This window comes from Symphalangus syndactylus, chromosome 22, assembly GCF_028878055.3.
Source record: "Symphalangus syndactylus isolate Jambi chromosome 22, NHGRI_mSymSyn1-v2.1_pri, whole genome shotgun sequence".
Taxonomy (NCBI): Eukaryota; Metazoa; Chordata; class Mammalia; order Primates; family Hylobatidae; genus Symphalangus; species Symphalangus syndactylus.
The window spans coordinates 75,108,161-75,129,387 of NC_072444.2; the positions used below are offsets into that span (position 1 = coordinate 75,108,161).

Sequence of the window (21,227 nt, forward strand, 5' to 3'; positions counted from 1 at the left end):
GGGCCACGTCTCTCCAGATCAAATCATTGCTATGAAAAAACATCAGCCCTGTCTGCTAATTTCCCTCTGGCTCCCATGCCCCGTGCCGGCCGCCTGCGCCCTGGCCCCTGCAGATCCTCCTCTTCTCCCGACTCTCCTTCCTCTCCCCTCCCCCTCCATGGCTGCCGTCAAGACAGGCCTTGGCGCTGGCCTCCTCCCCAGGCCCTCCAGTTTCCCTGCACGCTCTCTGACCCACTTTAGCTGCTGGATTCACAGTTTCCCGGGTGGGGCTGGGGGAGCGCGGCTGCAGCCCTGGCTGTGAGTCACTGGGGCTGAGTTTGCAGGGGGCGGGGACGGCTATGACATGCATGCAGCCCCCAGGGGTCATCACGCGACATGTATGCACAGGGATGCCTACACCTGTGTGTGCAGAATGTGGATATCCTTGCACATGCAGGGGACCTGGGGATCACACCTGTGCAGGCATGTAGCTGGGTCAGCCTGGCGCACGCAAACACGCATGCACACACAGACATACGCCCACGTCCAGCGGCAGGAAGGAAGGCAGCTGAGGCTCTGGAGGGAGGATGGGGGAGAAAGACTCAGTGGCACCTGCCCAGAGGGCTCACCGGGCACATGCCAGGGCCCCAAGAGGGCTTCAGACTTTATCCATGCTGTCACCTCACCAGATGCTGTGTGAGCCCCTGGGGCCTGGGCCTCCACAGCACACAGTACGATGACCCTAGACCCTCTGGCTGTGGGACCAGCAGGGAAACCTGGAATTAGCTCAAGCGAAGGCTGGATTGCAGGGCAGGAGGACCTCAGGGTGGGCAGAACCTTGGGGTAGGCAGGACCTCAGGGTGGGCAGGACCTTGGGGTGAGCAGGGGATGGGAACAAGTGGAAGAGGAGCAGGCACAGCTGAGAGGGCTCCTGGCTTCTCATTCACTTACTCACAGACCTTCACCCCCAACTCACTGAGGAGGAGCACAGAGAGGTTACGTGACTTGCCTCTGTGTGCACAGCTGGTGAGCAATGGCGCCCACAGTTAAACCTGGGCCTGGGACAGATCCCTCCTGCTGGGTGCCAAAGAGCAGGTCAGAGACCAGGGGTCAGAGGCCAGAGTTCAAAGTCGGGGGTAGGGTCTGTGAAGGGAGGAGGCCAGAGGTCAGGCTGAAAGACAAACTCTACAGCAGGGATGGGCAAACTGGGGCCGGAGGCAGCCTTCAGGAGCCCTGCCCCAGGGGGAGGAGGGAATCTCCAGGGCCTGCCCAGTGGGAGAGGCCAGAGGCAGGGGGCTGGGCATCTGCAGCCACGCCTTCTGTCTGCTAATTAAGTTACAGGAGTCACAGGATGTAAATTACAGGAGTCACAGGATGTAAATTACAGGAGGAAATTAAAAGACAAATGAAGACCTAGGAGCAGAAGCTGGATCCCCACAGCCTGGCCTGCCTGCAGGAGGAGGCTGATTGCAGCGGGGGAGGGGCTTTCCAGGAGGCAGAAGTGGGCAGGAGACCCAGGTGCTGGGGAGGGGAAAGGAACAGCTCCCTTCTCATTCAGGATGGCCCACGGGGCGACTCCGTCCAGGCTGGGCTTGGGCAGTCCCAGGTGTGTGCAGAGGGGAGATAGGATGGAGGCAGGGGATGCCCTTGTAACGGGCTCCTGTGAGGAGAAGCAGCCAGGTGTGGGATGGAGGCGGAAGCAGGGAGAACCCAGGCTGGGGGAATGGACGGCCCTGGAGGATGCCCCAGAATGGGCCGTGTCTCATCTCACAAATGCCAGCATGCAACCTTGTGAATACCACCAGGACAAGGTCTATTGCCTGGCAACTAGTAGGTTCCAAACAACTACCTGGCAAACGAATAAGACGTATAGTAAGCACCAACTCAAAGGCAGCAGTGACTGCCGTGGGCAAGAGAACGGCTCAGGTGTTGGCTGCTACCTTCCTAATGACAAGGAACAGACTTAGCTGGCGTATTCCCTTCTCCTTCACCTCTACCCCACTTCCCAGTTTCCTGCCTGGGATGCAGATACAATGGCCAGAGGTGTGGCAGCCATCCTGAGGCCATGAGGACAAACGTCTGCAGAGGCAGAACAGGAAGCTACAAGGAACCTGGGCCATTGACAACCCCCTTAGGCTGTGTACCAGCTCCACTGCTGCCCTCTTTGCATAAGAAAAATGACCCCCACGTGGGGTTCAACCATGCAGTGTTTGGGTTTGTCTTGCGCAGCCAAATTCAGTCCCTAGCTGACACAGCATAAAATACTACTGAATCATTTTATGAGAAAGTTACTCTCACTTTAAAACTCTTGATTACAACAAGAAGAAAGTCTCAGATCAGGGTTGGTGAGCCTTGAACCCCTCTGCACACTTACTGCTCTCCCTTTTTAATAAAGCAATGGCAGGCCTTGGGCTCTGAGCCTCCCCCAGGGCTACAGCATCCAAGTAGAATTTAATAACATTGCTTTGTTTCCACTGAATTTATTTTTATGATTATGAATTCTATTTATGGCAAGAGAGGCTTGTTTTCCATTTGTAGTAGTGCTATAAAGCTTCCCTTTTAAATAAACGTATTTAAGTTTTTAAAAAGTGAATGGATTTAGAGGAAGGCGGTAGGCTTGAAGTGGGAGGTGGTGTAGGGGGTGAACAGACAGCTCCGGTGGGGATGCTGCCCAGCCCTGCACTGCTGCTTTGAGGGACAGTCTGTCCCAGGCAGGGGGAGCCGGCAGGGCTAGGGTGGTTAAGCCTGGCCCCTCCGCATGCTGGGGGCTGAGCCTCTGTCCTGAGAGGGTTTGTTCCGCCTGGAGACAGGGGATGGGTTTCCCTTGGGGCTGGGGAATCTCTAGAAGATGCAGCCTCAGAGGCATAGGCTGGTCAACTGGGCGATGAGCTGTGGGCAGTGACTTGAAGCTGACCTGGTCACTGAGCCACTAACTCAACGTCCCAGGTTCCTTCCAGCCCGCCCGTGTGAGGCACGACTTCAAATGCGGGGGCTCCGGGAGCCGGTGTGACCTTTTGCTGATTAGCTCGCGCTGTTTGCTCAGCAGCTGCCAGCTGATCTCTGGACGGCGGCTCAACACGCCAGCCACAGCCGCCTGTCACCCTCTGGCAGATAAATAATTGCTCCCGGAGAGGTGGGGGAGGGGAGCCAGGCGTGCGGCAGTGCTGGGGGAGTGGCACGTGGGGTGCGGGGATTGGCGAGGTGGCCTTGGGCGAGTCGCTGGGATGCCAGCACTGCACTTCAGCAGCACCTCTGCTGGCAAGGACGTCGCCCCCACTCCCCAGAGAGGGAAACTGAGACCTATGGGGGGGAAGGGGCTTGCAGAGAGGATCTGGGCTCGCCTCTGTGGGCTCCCAGGCCCTGCTGTCCTGAACAGGCCTCTGCCTCCTATCACAGCCGCCAGCCTCTCTCCCTGGTGCTGAACGAGTCCAGCCAAGGTCACCCAGGGCCACGGGATACCAGAGAGCCCCTTCTAGACTCTCAATCACTGCCTGGATAAAAGCACCTTCTAGGGACCAGGCCTTGAACGCAGGAAGTGGAGGAGAGCGGCAGGGGCATTAGAAGCTGGGAAACTTCAACTCACTGAGTGACAAAAGGATGTCCCTAGAAGGGATCTCGGAAACAATGCATCCCACCCCAAGTTCCTGAGGAAGACTCAGCGGAGCGGCTGCCTCCACCGTCAGACTGCGCGGGAGCCAGGGCCCATCTGTCTTGCCACCTGCCTTCTGAGGTGGGCCGGGCTGGGAAGCGTCCCATCTACTCATTCAACAAACATTTATGCGCTCTCTCCCACCTGCCGGGCCCTGAGGCTCACAGCACAGAGCCTGCAGCCTGGGGCTGAAGCGAGAGAGAAGACAGATTTCAGGCCCGGCGAGAACTCCGGAGGCTATGGGGCTGGAGTGATCCCACCAGGCTGCAGTGAGCCTGGAGGAGCCCGAACTTGGGCTGGGATGGAAGGACAGGTATCTCTGGGTAGAAGGAAAGAACTAACACGGATGGAGCTTCGGTGTTCCGGAGACTGCTGAGTTCCCATTCCATGCTCAGGGCAATACCCAGGGCGGTCGAATGAGTATCTACTTGATGCCAGGCAGTCTACACATCCCACTGTACACTTCCCTCCCAAGGGGCCTTATTTTCCCCATCTTATAGATAAAATGTGGGCAGGGACTTGAAGCTGTCCTGATAAAAGATAAGAGATAAAAGAGGGAGGTCAGAGGTAGAAGATGACTTGCCCAGCATTTCACATCCAAAACCCAGCAGGGCAGAGGTGGTCTGACTTTTAAAAAGGAAAGAAAGGCTGGGTGTGGTGGCTCACATCTGTAATCCCAGCACTTTGGGAGGCTGAGGCGGGTGGATCACTTGAGACCAGGAGTTTGAGACCAGCCTGGCCAACATGACGAAACCCCATCTCTACTGAAAATACAAAAATTAGCCGGGCATGGCAGCAGGTGCCTGTAATCCCAGCCACTTGGGAGGCTGAGGCAGGAGAATGACTTGAAAATTGGAGGCGGAGGTTGCAGTGAGCCGAGATCACACCATTGCACTCCAGCCTGGGCAACAGGGCAAGACTCCGTCTCAAAAAAAAAGAAAAGAAGGCTGGGTGCCGTGGCTCACACCTGTAATCCCAGCACTTTGGGAGGCCGAGGCAGGCGGATCACGAGGTCAGGAGATCGAGACTATCCTGGCTAACAGGGTGAAACCCCGTCTCTATTAAAAATACAAAAAATTAGCTGGGCGTGGTGGCGGGCACCTGTAGTCCCAGCTACTCAGGCCACTGGCCTCCAGCCTGGGCGACACAGCGAGACTCCTTCTCAAAAAAAAAAAAAAAAGAAAAAGAAAATAAAAGAAACAGACAAACTTGGGGGACAGGGTGTTCCAGGCAAAGGAACCCCCCACATGAAAAGACACAGAGAGGGAAGGTCCGTAGCTGCCGCCAGGCATCTCAAGCAAAGCCCAGCTCACACCTCCCAACCACTGTCCCATCCCCAACGGCTGTGCAATGGCCTGGGGTCCTCACAGTCCAGTCTGCTGGCCTCACCCTAACTGTCCGCACTCTGCCGCAGCCCTGTGGGCCTCTGTGTTCTGTCTGCCACAATGTGGGTCTCAGTCTGGAGGCCAGAGGGTTCCTGGGCTCCTGGCACGGTCCGAGCTGCTGCCCCCTCCCCCAGACTGCCCTGTCTTCCCAAGAGCTCCCAGCCCAGGCAAGCCCCATTGAGAGAGGGTCTGTGGGGACACCCTCACATTTCAGGTGGGGATACTGTCACCCACAGAGGGGGAAGGTGCAGGTCACTGTCACAGGGCTTTGCTCCAGTAGGGGATCAGCACAGATTGGATGAATACATGAAGAACTGAAAACTGGGATTTCCGTTTCTGAGTGCGCTTTCTCCCTCTCTCCCTCTCTCGCTCTCATTCTCTCTCACTCTCTCGCTCTCTCTTCAAGGTTTTTCCTTCCCATGTCTCTCTGAGCCTCTGGCTGTCTCCTCCTTTTTCTGGAAGTCTCTATATTTTCTGGGTCTCTCTGTTCCTCTCTCATCTCCTCCTCTTCCCACACTCCCTGCCCTTGCCTCCCCTCCCCTCCTCTGGCCTCTGGATGTTTGGGGCACAGGCTGAGTAGGCGTCCCACAGGCTGGCCTCAGTGGCAGCTACCACCCACCTCTGTGCAGCAGACCCAGCCCAGGTTCATTCCCTCATTTCCACTTTCTAGTAAAACCGACAGACCCACATGGAACACAGTCTGCACACACGGAGGACACCACTCCACTCTGGAGACCAGCCCCCCGAACCTGGTCCACATGTTCCCAGGGGAAGGGGGATCTTTCCTGAAATACAAAGGTGGTATCGAGGTCAGCAGGGCTTGGAGGGATCCCAGATGGGAAGGAGGGACTATCCCACTGGGGAGGAGGAAGACCACAGATAGGGCCAGGCAGGGGCTGGCGACTGAGTCCCTGCTGATCCTGGCTCGGGCGGGGCAGCCCACCTTGCCGCAGGGAACTCCAGGCTGGGGGCCTGGCACACCTGGGACCTCGCCCCCACTTTGTGAAGATTTTCCTGGGTGGTCTCGGGAGTGGGTCCCTTCCCCTCTCTGGGCTTCGAGTCCCTTATCTATACAACGAGAAGTTGGGTTCATGATCCCGAAGGTGCCTTCCAGCCCTAATATTCTAGGCAGTATTCAAGGCAGCAGAGCGGGACAGAGCTAACAGCAGCAGTGGGCCAGGGGCTGGGGCCTGGGCAGGGAGCAGCCCGCCCTGGGGACCCCATTGCCTGCCGGCCTTTGTGGGAAGGAAGGAGAAAGACATGCAGAAACTAACCCTGGCCTGTGAGTTAGAGGAGACCTATGGCCCCGATCTGACTCTGAATCACTATGGGGCCCCCCTGGGCCTCAGTTTCCCCACCTGTAACATGAGAGCTGCAATGGATGAGACTTGAGGGCCTCCCAAATTGGAGATGCTACGAGCTGTTGACAGGGCCAATGCTGTGGGTGGAACCCCTCCCTACCAAGTCCTGGTGAGGCTTTCAAATAAGGCCATAGTGGCAGGGGTGAGGGGGCAGGATAGAGCCTGGGAAACGAGGTCCTCTGGGATCCCTCCCCAGAGCCCAGTTCAACTTGTCTTCCTGAGAAGCCTCCCTCTAAAAGCTGCGGAGAGGTCTGGGGAACCATCTGACCACCAGCAGAAAAAGGCAAGCCTTGGGAGGTTCTAGATGGATTGTCTGTCCCCCCATGTAACAAAGGAGAGAACCCGAAAATTCCCAGATGCCTTCCTCTTGTGGTCCATTGGAATTGGCAGAACATAAGCAACACAACCACTTTAAATAAATTCAATATATAGAACTCTTTATATGGAAGACAAGCTATTTATTGAGGAAACCCACAGTCTAAAATCCAGACTTTTCAGTATACTGTGTCGCTTAACAATAGCGCCTCCTTCTGGTCAAGTTAGATATTACAACCGAGCTCTATTAGACAAAGAAACTGCATAACAGGGCCTGCTAAATTTGAAAACTGCTGAGTTGGAGTCCCAGAACTGGGTGAAGTACAGTTGCCCATATCCAAAGTACAGTTGCCCAGAGAGGACATATCTGCTACTTCTGAAAAATGCTACAGAAAAAGAACTTGTCCAGCTACCTTCCCACTGCAGGATGAAACTCAGAAAAGACACAATGTAACTGGGTCACCAAAAGATCTGGCAAGCCATTGGGATGGAGACCTCCACCCGCCTATTCACCTAGACATTCAATTCAACATTTGTATATATTTTTCCAGACAAGAACCTGTTTCAAATACATACTGCAAGTCAGTATTAACCTATATGACCTATGCCATGTTATTCACATAGTGGTTTTACGCTCAAACGCTGGACCACATCTGTTCACAAAAGTGGTGGAAGATAAAGTCTCCTCTAATCCTCAGAGCTGATCCTGGCTTGTCAGGGAAGGATAATGGGCATGCCCCGAGTATGGCCACCACCTACTTAGACCATTTCTGGGTCCCCTGGCGGCCCCAGGCTCCTTTTGTCCAATTCCGAGGCCACCCCTGCGGCCTCTGTCCACTCCCTTCATCTGAAGGCAGCGCCACTGAACAAGAGTCAATCCCTAAGAAATGCTTATTTCTGCAGGACACCTGGCTCTGTCTCCATCTCCTTCCAGGCACACCTACTCATAGGTCATTAGGAATTGCTCCTGTCCCCCTTCTCTGCAACCCCCTGTGGAGAGCATGAGGAACAAGAGCACGCCTTACTTGCACGTCAGGGCCCGCCAACGACCTGGGGTACCAGCGAGGAATAGGCTGGAGGATTCTTCCCTGCTGGGCTCAAAGACATGTTCACCTCATTCCAGCACACAGAAGGACAGCCTGAGTCCGGACAAACTGTAGGACAAATGGTCACCAAGGCAGCTGCACCTGCACAGAGACAGAGGGGAGGAGGGTGAGAAGGGATGGAGCACCGCCTTCTGCAGCCGTCTCAGCTGCTGGAAGACCCCATCTGCTGGAGCCACCAGCTGTCAGTCACACGTGTTGGAATGCAGGTACGTCATACCTCAAGAACAAATCAGAGAGGCTGGGGACTTCCTGACACACAGAGCAGGCTGACAAACGGAGCCACATGCCAGCCGGGATAGAGGGGAGAGGAGCCAACAGCAGATGCAAGATATGAGCTGAACTGCAGAGCGAGGGAGTTGCCAGACCTGTGGTCACTGCAACCAATTCCAGCTCTAGTCACTTGGCGGTGGCCCAGGTGTTTGGGGTAAAGGTGGCGCCCACCTCTGGGGCCGCAGCCCCAGAGGCTCTGGGACCGTTGGGTCCATGGGAACCTTCCAGGCACATCGCATCCAACATCCCTCCATGAGGTGAAGGCAGATGAAGCAACAGCTGGACTGATTAGGTAGAGACCCTGGGCATGCTCACCAGAACTGCTCCATCCCTGGCAGGGCCCTCTCCCTGGCACCTCCCACCCCAGCTGCCTGGAAGCAGAGGATGCCAAGTGCCAGGCCAGGCCAACAACCAAGAAGGAAACTAAGTCAGGAGGCAGAAGCCTCAGGCCCAAGCCCAGCTCTGTGCTGTTCTGCTGAGCGAGATAACTTGGGCTGGTCAGTGAACTATGCTGCCCACAGGTCAGGTCATTCATCCACCCACTGGATCAATCCCAGGAAGCTTTGCACGCCCAGCTCTGGTGCTGAGGATTCTCCAGGCCCCATCTCATTTCACCAGCATAGCTGCTTCCTTCACCATGAGGAGGCACCTGATCCCCATTTTGCAGATATAGAAACTAAGGCTGATAAGGGAAGTTGTCCTGCCAGGGTCACACAGCTGGGGTGTGGTGCAGAGCCCAGCCCCATGAATGATGCCTTTGCACCTGGAGGGCAGGAGGGGAAGTGCTGTGGGGTGCTGGTGGGGTGCAGGGACCAGAGGAGGTGGTGTCTGCAAGACAAAGGGGGGTTCTGGGTGCAAAGGGCTTCGTGAGGTTGGTGCAGAGGTGGGGGGTTGCCGCTGGGCTCTGCCGTTCCTGAGCCCCTGGAGGCTGAGGGAGCCTCAGGAGGCCCCGGTGGGGGCCAAGAGGGGCCCCCTGTTCTGTCTGCCCGTGCCCTGCTCCCACAGCTCCAGGGCCGGAGCAAGTGCTAGAAGGCGAGCAGGAACCTGTCGCTGGAGGAAGTGTGTGTGTGCAAATAGATGAGTGAGTGGCATGTAATTACCTAAAATTGTGGGTTAGAAGCGGATGTAAATAACCAAAAAATACGTGGGGAAGTGGGGGGATGCTCATCAGTTAGAGATAATTACTTAACCACTAATTGAAATAATAATGGTGTGTATTTGAATATGCTAATGAGGCTGAACCTGTGTTGGAAAAGGTAACTGAAATAAAATAAGAGGAAGCTTCCAGGCCCACAACCCGCTCTGCCCAGGCCTTTGCCCCGTGAGCCCCCCTGCCATCTACCCAGCCCGTGCCCACTTCCTTTGCTTGGTCCTGCCCAAGGCCCCTCCCAGGGCACCCACTAGCCCCAGGGTTGCCCTTGCTTCCTGCGCTGGGAGGGCAGATGCTGCGATGCAGGGCGTTTGCCCACCAGCCTCCTGCAAAGCCCCAGGGAGAGGCAGGAATGCACGCTTGTGGGGTGCCTACTGTATACCCAGCCCAGCTCTGCAAAGCACTCCACGTTACAGACTAGCAGACAGGCATGTGCGGCCAGCCTGCAGTCACGTGGAGGGGTCGGGCCAGGACGCGGATTTCCAGCTGCTCTCGGACTTTCCAGCAAAGCCATCCAAAAGCGGAACAGCCAGACACCACGGAACCACCGTGTCACTGTGAGCAGAGGCCCAGACCCCTTGGGAGCGGGCTCTGCTTGTTCTCACATGCGTGTGCTGGGCACGGTGTGCACGTCAGGGCACCTGCCCTGGAGCTTTTCGCTCTCCATTAGCGTCACAAGCAGACTGTGAGTGTACACAGACATGTATGTGCGTGCACACATATGTACACGTGTATATGTGTTGCACATGTGTGCACATACACATGAACTCACACAGGCATGTGCACACAGAGGCATGCACACTCAACACACACAGGCACACACCCATCGCTCTCCACAAAGGCTCCCTCAGACACATTCAGGCCCAGGCATCCAATGCACCACCTCGGGCACAGCCTGAGCTTTAACCCAACATCCTGCCTAGCATCTGCCAACGCATGGCACCCGAGGGGCTGGACACAAGGTGGGGTGCAGGGGCCCACTCATCCACTCTGTAGAAGCCAGCCAGGCTTGGAGGGTGGTCTCTCGGGGCTGTGCACTTTACAGAGTGAAGGTGATTAGACAACCTCACAGTGGCCCTTGCATTGCTGCTAGAAACCGATGCTTCTGAAGTGCCAGCATCGATCAGGCATTCGTGGGGTCGCTGGTGATCTAACACGCGGCAGCTGCTGGCCCAGGGGCTGCACTGGGAAGGTGGGGGGGGGAACACCCAGATTTGCATGTCGTGGAGATTCAGGGTGCTGTGGGGGGCAGCAGTGCATGGTGGGACTTGCAGGATGTGGAACTGCTGGGTTTTTTTTTTTAGACAGAGTCTCACTCTGTTGCCCAGGCTGGAGTGCAGTGGTGCCATCTTGGCTCACTGCAACCTCTGCCTCCCGGTTTCAAGCAATTCTCTGCCTCAGCCTCCCGAGTAGCTGAGATCACAGGCAGCTGCCACCATGCCTGACTAATTTTTGTATTTTTAATAGAGACGAGGTTTCACCATCTTGGCCAGGCTGGTCTTGAACTCCTGACCTCATGATCCACCCACCTCGGCCTCCCAAAGTGCTGGGATTACAGGCGTGAGCCATGGTGCCCAGCCAGTTGCTGGGTTTTGAAGAAGTGGTGGCTCCTGCCCTTGTATGTGGTCCGCGGTGGCTCGGAGGAGGAACCCAGAGGGAGGCTAGGCTGGCAGCTCAGCAACACCACCACTGCCGTGACCTTGACAAGCCCCTGAAATGCTGTGCCTCACTTTCCCTCCCTGCAGAACCAGGATGATCGTGACCATCCCTTTGTTGGGAAGCAGGCTCACAGTCCAACCTCGTCTGGAACTGCAGGCCGGGAAGCCTCAGAGACCACTGGGCTGGAGGGGTCAAAGCTAAGAACCCACCCTGGAAAATACACAGGCAGTTTTGTCTGTGATATTCAGGGGCTCATCAGACCTCCCTGAGGACCATCCCGGGACACTAAGACTCTACTTTACAGAAGGGCAATGAATCTGTGCAGGATGTTGTGGACAGGAAACCGAGGCCCAAAGCCATCCACTGAATTGCCATGAGCCAGAAAGGGCAGGGGCCCAGAGGGACAGCAGCCCCCAGAGGCGAGGGTAAACTGAGGCTCCGAGCAGCTGATCACACAGGTGCACAGTGAGGCTGTGAGGCCTGCCGTCTGAGGTGCCCACTGTGTGCCGTTGGAAGGGGTGCCCAGTGGTGCCCTCGGGCAGGCGGTGGCGGCTGCCACGCTGGACTCACTCCCCTGGCACCCTGGCGGTTGGGAGTGGGGGCTCCTCCTCCTCCTTCCAGGACGAGGAACAACTCATCAACTTGCAAATGTCCGGGTGAGAGGGTTGGAAAAATGAAGGCGCCCAAACTTGACATTTGCATTTCAAACACTTATATCAGCAAAACAAATAACAGTAATTATACCATTTGCATATTTTGTGCGATGATTGTTTAGTGAGGTGGGGAGGAGGGGTGCCTGCTGATGCCAGCAGCCCAGCCTCCCGCACAGCTGTGCCGCCCCGCCCAGGGTCCCTGCTGCCCTGTACCTCCATGCTGCCCACCCCTGGGCCCTGTGGGTGTGATGTGCAGCCCTTGGGCTGCTCCCTCCAGCGGGCTCTGCCCTCTGGCCACTGGGCGTCCCTCTGTTCTCCAATACGCCCTCCCCCCGCAGCAGGTCCCCACCTCTGTCCTCTGCACTTGCTGTGCCCCCCACCTGGGAGCCTCTCGCAGGCCCGCCCAGGCTGGCTCCTCTGTTCAGGGCCCATCCTCACTGTCCCCGCCTCCACATTCTGATGGGGACACGCACGGCTGGGCTGCCTTCTCTCCAGCCCGGAGCTCCATGAAGCTCTAAGCTGACCTTGAGCCCTGGTGGACAGGGCTGACCCTTGGTGTGGGGCCTGCCTAGCCCACACCCTAGCATACAGCAGGCCCTCAGCAAGCAGGGGACATTCCCACTCAAGTCCCTGCCCCCCACTGGGCACTGGGCACCTGGCTGGGGAGGGGTGCCCAGGCCTGGCACTGACCTCGCAGGGATGACATGACGTGGGGGTCTCAGAGTGAGGGAGACGGGACTCACAAGCAAGGGCAGTGGGTGATCTGACTGCATACCCCAGGTCACACTCAGGACCCCAAGCTGACCCCAACCTAGTACTGCTGTGGGTGGAGCCTCCTGGGTTGGGGAGGAGTCGAGACCCAGTGACCCACATGGCTCTGTGTGTATCACCATGTGTTTACGGAGGGTCTGGCTGTGTGTGAGAACGTGTGCACATCACGTGTGTGTGTGCGCGACTATATGCACGTGTGTGTGCGCATGTGTGTGTATACATGTGTGCGTGTGTGCATGCATGTGTGCTTGTGTGTGCATGTGTGAGTGTCTGTGTGCTTGTGTGTGTGTATCGTAGGTTCTCCAGGCAATGCTGGTCCTTTTGTCTGGATCAGGACCAAGAGACTGGGTCTCTGGGTGCCCATTCCCCACAGCCCAGTTTTGGGGTGAGGAGGGGGAGAGTATGGCCTCCATCAGCACTGGGAAAAGGAGGTGGCCCCACCCACCAGCCCACTCACAGCTGGCAGGGTCCCCCACCCAGAGGCCACCATGGCTGGCTGCAGGCTCCCTTCTCCTGAGAGGCAGCCATAACAAGAACAACAGCGGCTGTGCACCTGTCGCAAACGCCAGGCCCTCCCATGGGCTGACTTGCAGAATCATCCTCCAGCCCCACGAGGAGGTGGAAACTCCAGCTTTATTATCCCTGTTTTCAGATGGAGAAACTGAGGCACACCGCAGTGAGGCCTCTTGCTGAAGGTCACACAGAAGAGCCGGGATTTGTACTGAGCCCGCCCGGCCCCTTGCTTTTTGCAGGACAAACCCCCCCGGCGCACACAGTCCCGGCGACAGCCCTTACAGGACCGGTGTCATCAGTACCCGCATTTCACAGACCAGGAAACTGAGTCTCAAACATACACAGAGACCTCCCCAAGGTTACATTGGATGTGGCTAAACTCAGCCGAGAGTTCTTCGCTTTGGACTGAAACTCAGGCGGAGGCTGCCAGCAGGATTGTCCCCGTGGTAATTAGGGCTCCACTATCAATCCCAGCGCGCAAGATGCCACCTCCCTGCTTCCTTTAATCTCCCCCGCTCAGCACCGACAGAGGAAGCCAAGCCCAGAGACTTGGAAGTGCAGATGAGGCCCCGTCCCCTGGTAAACTGCAAGCGGCAATTAACTCCTCACTTCACACCCCACAGCCCCACAAATTCCAGACGGGGTAAACAGTTAAATATGAAATATTAAGCCATAAAAAAGCTGGAAGAAAACAGAATTCAATACTTATCAGTTCTCAAGAGGGAAACAGGCTTTCCAAGCACAGAAGGAAGAGAATAAATTTTAAAAGAAAAAGGAGGCAGATTTGACCATATAAAAATAAGAAAAAGGAACACAAAAGGTAACCCAAATTAAAAGCCGTATAGCAGAGAGGGAAAGATATTTGTGCGAATGTGACAGATAAATGATATCTATCTTCACTATGTAAAGATCTCGTTCAAATTGATCAGGGAAACATCAATAGCATATAAACAAATGTGTAAAGGAACAAACACAAAACAGAAAATACAGGTGGTTACGAAACATATGGCCCAATGCTCAACCTCCCATATAATCAGGGAAATGCAAATTTTTAGAAAATACAATGAGACACCATGGGCCCACCAAAGTAGACATGATCTAAAAAAACAAAAATACCAAACTAAAAATAAATCCCAGTGCATTGCAGTGCTGGCACGGTTGTGGTGAAACTGGCACAACTCTTTTGGAAAGTCATTTGGCAATACAGATCTAACACTCTTAACATGTGCATAACTTACAGCACATCACACCATGGTGCGGCTAAAACTTTTTGCAATCAAGAGCAACACAAGGATACTTGCTGCCACCACTCTGATTCAGCACAGTGCTAGTAGTTGCAGCCATTGCAATAAGGCAAGAAAAAGAAACAAAAATTATAAGATTCAGAAAGAAAGAAACGAAGCTCTCACTATTCACAGACGATGTGATTATGTACATAAAAAGTCCAAAAGAATGTATATGTTACCAAAATTAATAAAATATTAGCATAAAATTCATATACAAATATATACTGAATTTCTATACATCTGTAATGAATAGAAAATGAATACTTATGAAACATCAACACTCTTCAAATTAATTTATACATTCAAGGCAATCTCAATCAAAATCACAGTCCATTTTTTTTCTTTTTGTGGAACTTGACAAGCTAATTCTAAAATGTATATGGAAGAAAAAAAGGCCAAGAATGTTGCTAAATAAAAAGAACAAGGTGGAGTGAGGGAGGGTCTTCTTCTTTGTTTTTTTTCCCCAGACGGAGTCTCGCTCTGTCACCCAGGCTGGAGTGCAGTGGTGTGATCTCGGCTCACTGCAAATCTCCACCTCCTGGTTCACACCATTCTCCTGGCTCAGCCTCCCAAGTAGCTGGGACTACAGGCACCTGCCACCATGCTGGCTAATTTTTTGTATTTTTAGTAGAGATGGGGTTTCACTGTGTTAGCCAGGATGGTCTCAATCTCCTGACCTCGTTATCTGCCCACCTCGGCCTCCCAAAGTGCTGGGATTACAGGTGTGAGCCACCGCGCCTGGCCGAGGATGGGTCTTCTTCCATCAGATAATGACAGTTGACTATAAAGCTATGGTGGTTGAGATATTATTATAAGATTAGACACATAAGCCCATGGAACAAACAGAAAAATCCAGAAACTGACCCATGAGGCAGCCCTTAATAGAGAGAGGAGGCATAACTTTTCAATAAATTGAATATATATGGGAAAAACTGAAACTGAATACCTGCTTCACATCACATATAAAGTCAACTCCAGGCTGACTACAGAGTTAAATGCAAAAAGAACTACACATTTTGAAAGATAAAGTAGATAAAAAGATAAAATATATATATATAATACAAATATATATTTGTGGATTGAGATAGGGTCTCACTCTGTTTCACAGGCTGGAATGCAGTGGCATAATCACAGCTCACTGCAGCCTCGAACTTCTCAGCCTCAGGTGATCCTCCCACCCCAGCCTCCCAAGTAGCTAGGACTGCAGGCATGCACATCCGTGCCCCATTAAATTTCTTTAGAGAAGGGGTCTTGCCATGTTGCCTAGGCTGGTCTAGAACTACTGGACTCAAGCAGTCCTCCCACCTCGGCCTCCCAAAGTGCTGGGATTACAAGCATGAGCCACTGCACCCAGCCAGAAAAATATATTGATGACCGAGAGACAGGGAAGAATTTCTTCCCACTCATGCAAGAATATATTGATAAATATTACTACATAAAAATAAAGAATTTCTGCTCGTAAAAATATACTATGAAAAGCTAGCCTGGGCAACATAATAAGACACTGTGTCTACAAAATTTGTTTAAAAAATTAGCCAGGCATGATGGAGTGTGCCTGTAGTCCCAGCTACTCTGGAGGCTGAGGTGGGAGGATCACTTGAGCCAGGGAGGTCAAGGGTGCAGTGAGCCATGATCCCACCACTGCACTCCAGCCTGGGCAACAGATCAAGACTCTGTCTCTAAAATATGCACACATACGCACACATACACACACGCACACACACACGTGCACACGCATACACACACACGTGCACACACACATGCACACATGCACACACATGCTCACACACACATGCACACACACGCACACATACACACGCACACATACATCATGCAATGTATTAAAACACAAACTACACAATAGCTATCTTCTGAGAGAATGAGATCTCATTCAGAATCTATAAACACCTCTTATGAATTAATAAGGAAAACCGACACCTCGGTCATAAAATGAGCAGAGATCTCGAAAGGGCATTTCACAAATGAGGACATCCACACGGCCAAAAACCCCGTGCTCAACTGCATTACTTGCCAGGGAAATTCAAATGAAAGCTTGGTAAGACACCAGGACACACCCGCCACACTGGGAGGCTTCAAGCATCTCAGCAGATCTGGAGCCGGGGAAGGAGGATGTGGAGCAACAGGAACTCTTGTCCGCTGCCCTGAGGGTGCAAAGCCTCACCACTGCTTTGGGAAAGAGCCAGTGGCTGTTCTCTGGGATGTAAACCTCAGGGAGGGTCCCACATGTGTGAAGCAGGAGATATGCAAGGGAGCTCACCACAGCCCCAAACTGGAACCGACCTTGATCCCCTCTTAGGACAGGACACGCTTCAGTGATGAGAATGAACCAGCACCAAGCACAATGAATGGGTATGTCTCCCCCGGATGGTGCTGACCAGAAGAACGAGGTCAGAAGGGAAGAAGTATGCAAAGATTTCATTTATGGGAAGTTCAGAAACGGGCAAATCCAGAATCAATTGTCCAGGAATGCTGGTTGCTACGATCAGGAACAACAGAGCGCTGGGATTAGAAAAGAACGCGCCAGAAGCCTCTGAGGGCCACCAACATTCTAGGTCTTCACCCCAATTGTTGTTACACAGATGCAGCCACACAAAGTTCACACGGCGGTTATTCTTTCCCTGGCTCAGACAGGACTTTCGCACCCTGCTGTATAGACGGTTTGTTCCAACTCACAGTCTACACCACCACAGGGCTGTGAGGGGATGGCATGCCTTTCACCCAGCAGCCTCCCTCCTGAGAACCTACCAGAAGGAGAGAATCCCTGAGAGAAAACCATGTACAGCCAAAGATTTCCACTGCTGCTTGATAGAGAAGGAAAAAAAATGGAAACCACCAAAGTTTTCAGTACAAAGACAATGATGAGGCTGGGCACGGGGGCTCACACCTGGAATCCCAGCACTTCAGGAGGTTGAGGCGGGCGGATCACCTCAGGTCAGGAGTTCGAGACCAGCCTGGCCAACATGGTGAAACCCCGTCTCTACTAAAAATACAAAAATTAGCAGGGCATGGTGGTGCGCACCTGTAATCCCAGCTACTCGGGAGGCTGAGGCAGGAGGTTGCAGTGAACCGAGATCATGCCATTGCACTCCAGCCTGGTCGACAGAGTGAGATTCCATCTCAAAAAAAAAAAAAAAAAAAAAAAAAAAAAAAAAGAGGAGAATGACTAAATCAATTAAAGCACACCCTTATTATTGACTGTGGCGATTTATTGATTTATTTATTTATGATGGAGTCTCGCTTTGTCGATCAGGCTGGAGTGCAGTGACGCAATCACGGCTCACGGCAACCTGGACCTCCTAGGGCTCAGGTGATCCTCCCACCTCAGCCTCCTGAGTAGCTGGGCTCACAGGTATGTGTCACTATACCCAACTAATTAAAAAAATTATAATTTTTAGAGACAGGGTCTCACTATGTTGCCCAGGCTTGTTTCAAACTCCTGGGCTCGAGTGATCTGCCCACCTCTGCCTCCCAAAGTGCTGGGATTACAGGTGTGAGCCACCGCACCTGGCCACAACTTGGAAACTGCTGGAGATCAGTGAATGATCAGACTCAACACGTCCATTCTCAAGATGGACAGAGATATCAACACGTCTCTACAAAACACATGTGCGGGGAAGTGCATCACTGCTCACAGTACCCACGATAGCCCAGACTAAAAACAATCTGAAAGACCATCAGCAGAGAAGGGATACAGCAACTGAGGTACAGCCTCACATGGGAATACTATACGGCAATGAAGAGGAAGGAACCGCCATCACATCTAACAAGGATGAATGAATTTCGCAGGTGCAATGTGCAGAAGCACCCAGACAGAATGTGTATATAATGGATGGTTCCACTTATACAACATGCAAATACACGCAAAATTCAGCTATGCTGGAAGGAGCCAGGGTGGTGTTTACCCTGAGGTGGGGGAGAGGTGACCTGCAGAGACCATCAGGAGACCTCTGGGGCTGGTGGGGGGCAGGAGGGGGGCTGGTTTCGTTCTGTTTCTTCGCTGGGGTGCTTGTGAAAATTCATTAAGCTGTGCACAGTGAGGATTTGTGAACTTTTCTGTATGTAACTGACATCTCAAATTTTTAAGTTTCTTTTAAGAGTGATATCAACCCTGAAACAAACGCCGATCCTCAAAAGAAGAAAAAAGACCAGAAGGAGAAGCTCTAAAATGCTGACAAGCTTCTCTTGCATGGTGGAGCCAGAGTTTACATCTCTGGTTTTCAGCATTTTCCTAGTTTTCTTTAGTGTATACACATGTATATTGCTTGTGAAATTAAAGAGAGAAATAATATGCTATTACATATATTTAAATGCCAGGCCCCCAGAAAACGATTCGTGTTTAATTAGGACTTTGTGATTCAAGATGGCACAATGTTTTATATGTTGTTAAAAAATCTCATCACGGCTGCTAACAGTGCTCAGGCCCCCTCGCCCCATCTTCTCACTGCTGTGGCCCAACCATTCCTCACCCGACAGGAAGCTGACGTGCTAATTTGCTTCGCAAAGTCAGAGAGAGCGCCGAGGGTGCAACGCAGGAAAAGAAAATTGCCACAAAAGGGAGGCAGGAATATTCCGAAGGCATTAACCTGATGAATTGTATATGAGAGCTGTAAATTTGATAAGTGCTTATTAGAAGTAGAAAATGAGGCTTGAAATTTGCTTGTTTGCCTGAAATGAAGGCTGAGGTTCCCTCGGAATCTAATCGGCTAAAAATTTGGCGAGATGTTCAAATGTAGGCATCATATGAAAAAAAGACACCTAGAGAGATGCAGAAGGCCAGGAGAGATGGTAACTGTTGTGTCAGGCACATTTGGAAATATTTATTAGAAAGAGAAAAGAAAAGTCCAACGTCTTCTCCAAGCCCGCTGCCTTAGTCAGCACCCACCTGCCAGCCGGTTCTGCGGGAAGCCCAGGCCTGGCCCCAGCCCCACTGCCCTGTCTGTCTCTCCTTTCTTCCCACACCTGGAAGCTGAGGCGGGAGGGTCACTTGAAGTCAGGAGTTCAAGGCTGCAGTGAGCCACGACTGCACCACTGCCCTCCAGCCTGTGCGACAGAGAGACCCTGTCTCTCAAATAAATTACAATTAAATAATTTTTTTAAATCTGTTCAGGTGACACATGCCTTAATGTGTTCATGGGCAGGCAGCCCTGATCTGGGTGAAAAACAGAGATAAAGTCCCAGAAGGAGGAGGGGTGGGGGCGGGAAGTGGAGACCACCCTAGAGAAGGGTCTCAGATCACACAGCAGCTGTTGCAAATGTGGCAAATACCGATTTTCCCAACTGTACCCCTGGGTGTGTAGATGAGAAGACAGGCTCAGAGGTCCCAAGGCCAGTGGGAAGCTGGGAACCCAGACCCTAAACCTGTAGTGTACACCGGGGTGGCCTCGGCTGTGCCGGGACCTGGCAGGCAGGGTCAACCCAGCGGTGCTCAGTCCCAACCCACGGAGAGGGGAGTGCAGGCCCCAGGGTGCTCCCAGCACCGGCTCCTCCCTGCACAGACCCCTGCAGCAACCCAGATATCCCCGTGGAGGAGGAGGAGGGGGCAGGCGCGCGACTGTTCCTGTCTGAGTCCCACACTCTGCGGCAGCCGAGCAGAGGTCTCAGGCCCTCTGCGTGTCCATGGATGGGAATGTGGGCATGAGATCCTCCCCCTTCCCCCCTAGACCTGGCCTCTCTCCTGCCCAGAGGGGTGGGGGGCTCCTCTCTGCCCTGCCTGGGGAGGCACAACTTGCCATCCTCACCTCCAGCACTGCCTCTAGGCTGTCTCACCCCTGCCGCAAAGCCCAGATCAAAGAGGGCAGCAGCTTCTCCAAGGCCTCAAAGCCAGTGAGGGGCGCTGGGCCTCGGACCCCAGCCTGGGCGAGTCACCTCCTCCGAGAAGCCTCCCAGCCTGCCCCACTGAAAGGGGACGACCAGTCCCTGCTAGTGCATTGCCCGTGGTCATTTCCTGTGGCCCCCGTTGTTTTCCTAACGCCTTCCTTTGCTCGAGTCACCCCACTGGACCCTCAGCTCCTTAAGGGCAGTGCGGTGGGCTGAAGTGTGCCCAGCATCCCTGGGATGAAGCCCTGACCCCAGGCTGATGACAGGAGGCGGCAGGATCTCTGGGAGGTGATGGGGGTTAGCTGAGGTCATGAGGGTGGGGCCCATGATGGGATTAGAACCTTTACAAGGAAGGATGCCAGGCTGGGCGCCGAGGCTCACACCTGTAATCACAACACTGTGGGAGGCTGAGGCAGGAGGACTGATTGAGCCAGGAGTTCAAGACTAGCCTGGGCAACATAGCGAGACTCCATCTCCACAGAAAAAAGTTTTAAACAATAATTAGCGTGTGGGTGTCATGGCACCCACCTGTGGTCCCAGCTACTCTGGAACCTGAGGTGGGAGGATGGCTTGAGCCCAGGAGGTGGAGGCTGCAGTGATCTGTGATTGTGTCACTGCACTCCAGCCTGGGTGACAGAGGGAGACCATCTCTGGAAAAAAAAAAAAAGAAAGAAAGAAATAAGAAAGACACCAGGGTATCTGCATGCTCTCTCTCTCCCTCTGTCTCTCTTTCCCTCTCTCTCTCCGTCTCTCCTTCCCTCCCTCTTTCTCTCCCTCTCCATCTCTCTCTCCATCTCTTTCTCTCCCTCTCACCCTCTTTCCCTCTGTCTCTCTCTCCGTCTCTCTCTCCATCTCTTTCTCTCCCTCTCACCCTCTTTCTCTCTCTCTGTCTCTTTCTTTCTCCCTCTCTCTCTCTCTCACACACACACACACACACACTCTCTCTCTCTCTCTCTCTGTCTTGGGAGGACACGGTGAGAAGGTAGCCATCTGCACACCAGGACACTGGCCCTCCTAGAACCAACCCCGCTGGCACCCGATCCCAGACTTCCAGTCTCAGGGGCGGGGAGACAATGTGTGCTGCTGTGTAGACCCCAGTGTCCGGCTTTTGTTATGAGAGCCGGGGCCAACAAAGGCAGGCAGGAGTCACGTCTGCCCTGCTCACTGCTGTGCCCCCACATCTAAACCAGCCTGGGGCTCGGCATACAGCAGGCATTTAATAAATGCACACTCCAGGAGGAAACAGACTTTGTCTGGTAACCCTAGGGCCTGGCGCACCCAACAAGATTTGC

At 53.5% G+C, this 21,227-nt stretch overlaps 1 protein-coding gene across 2 annotated transcripts in view; it reads right to left on the minus strand.

The window, feature by feature from the left end:
• Positions 1 to 21,227, minus strand: part of ELFN1 (extracellular leucine rich repeat and fibronectin type III domain containing 1) — an 81,704-nt gene that overhangs the window by 30,837 nt on the left and 29,640 nt on the right. For both annotated transcript variants that reach the window (XM_055261150.2, XM_055261149.2), the window contains exon 2: positions 7,715 to 7,876. The gene's annotated coding sequence lies outside the window, so the exon portion shown is untranslated. The remainder of the gene's footprint in view (positions 1 to 7,714; positions 7,877 to 21,227) is intronic.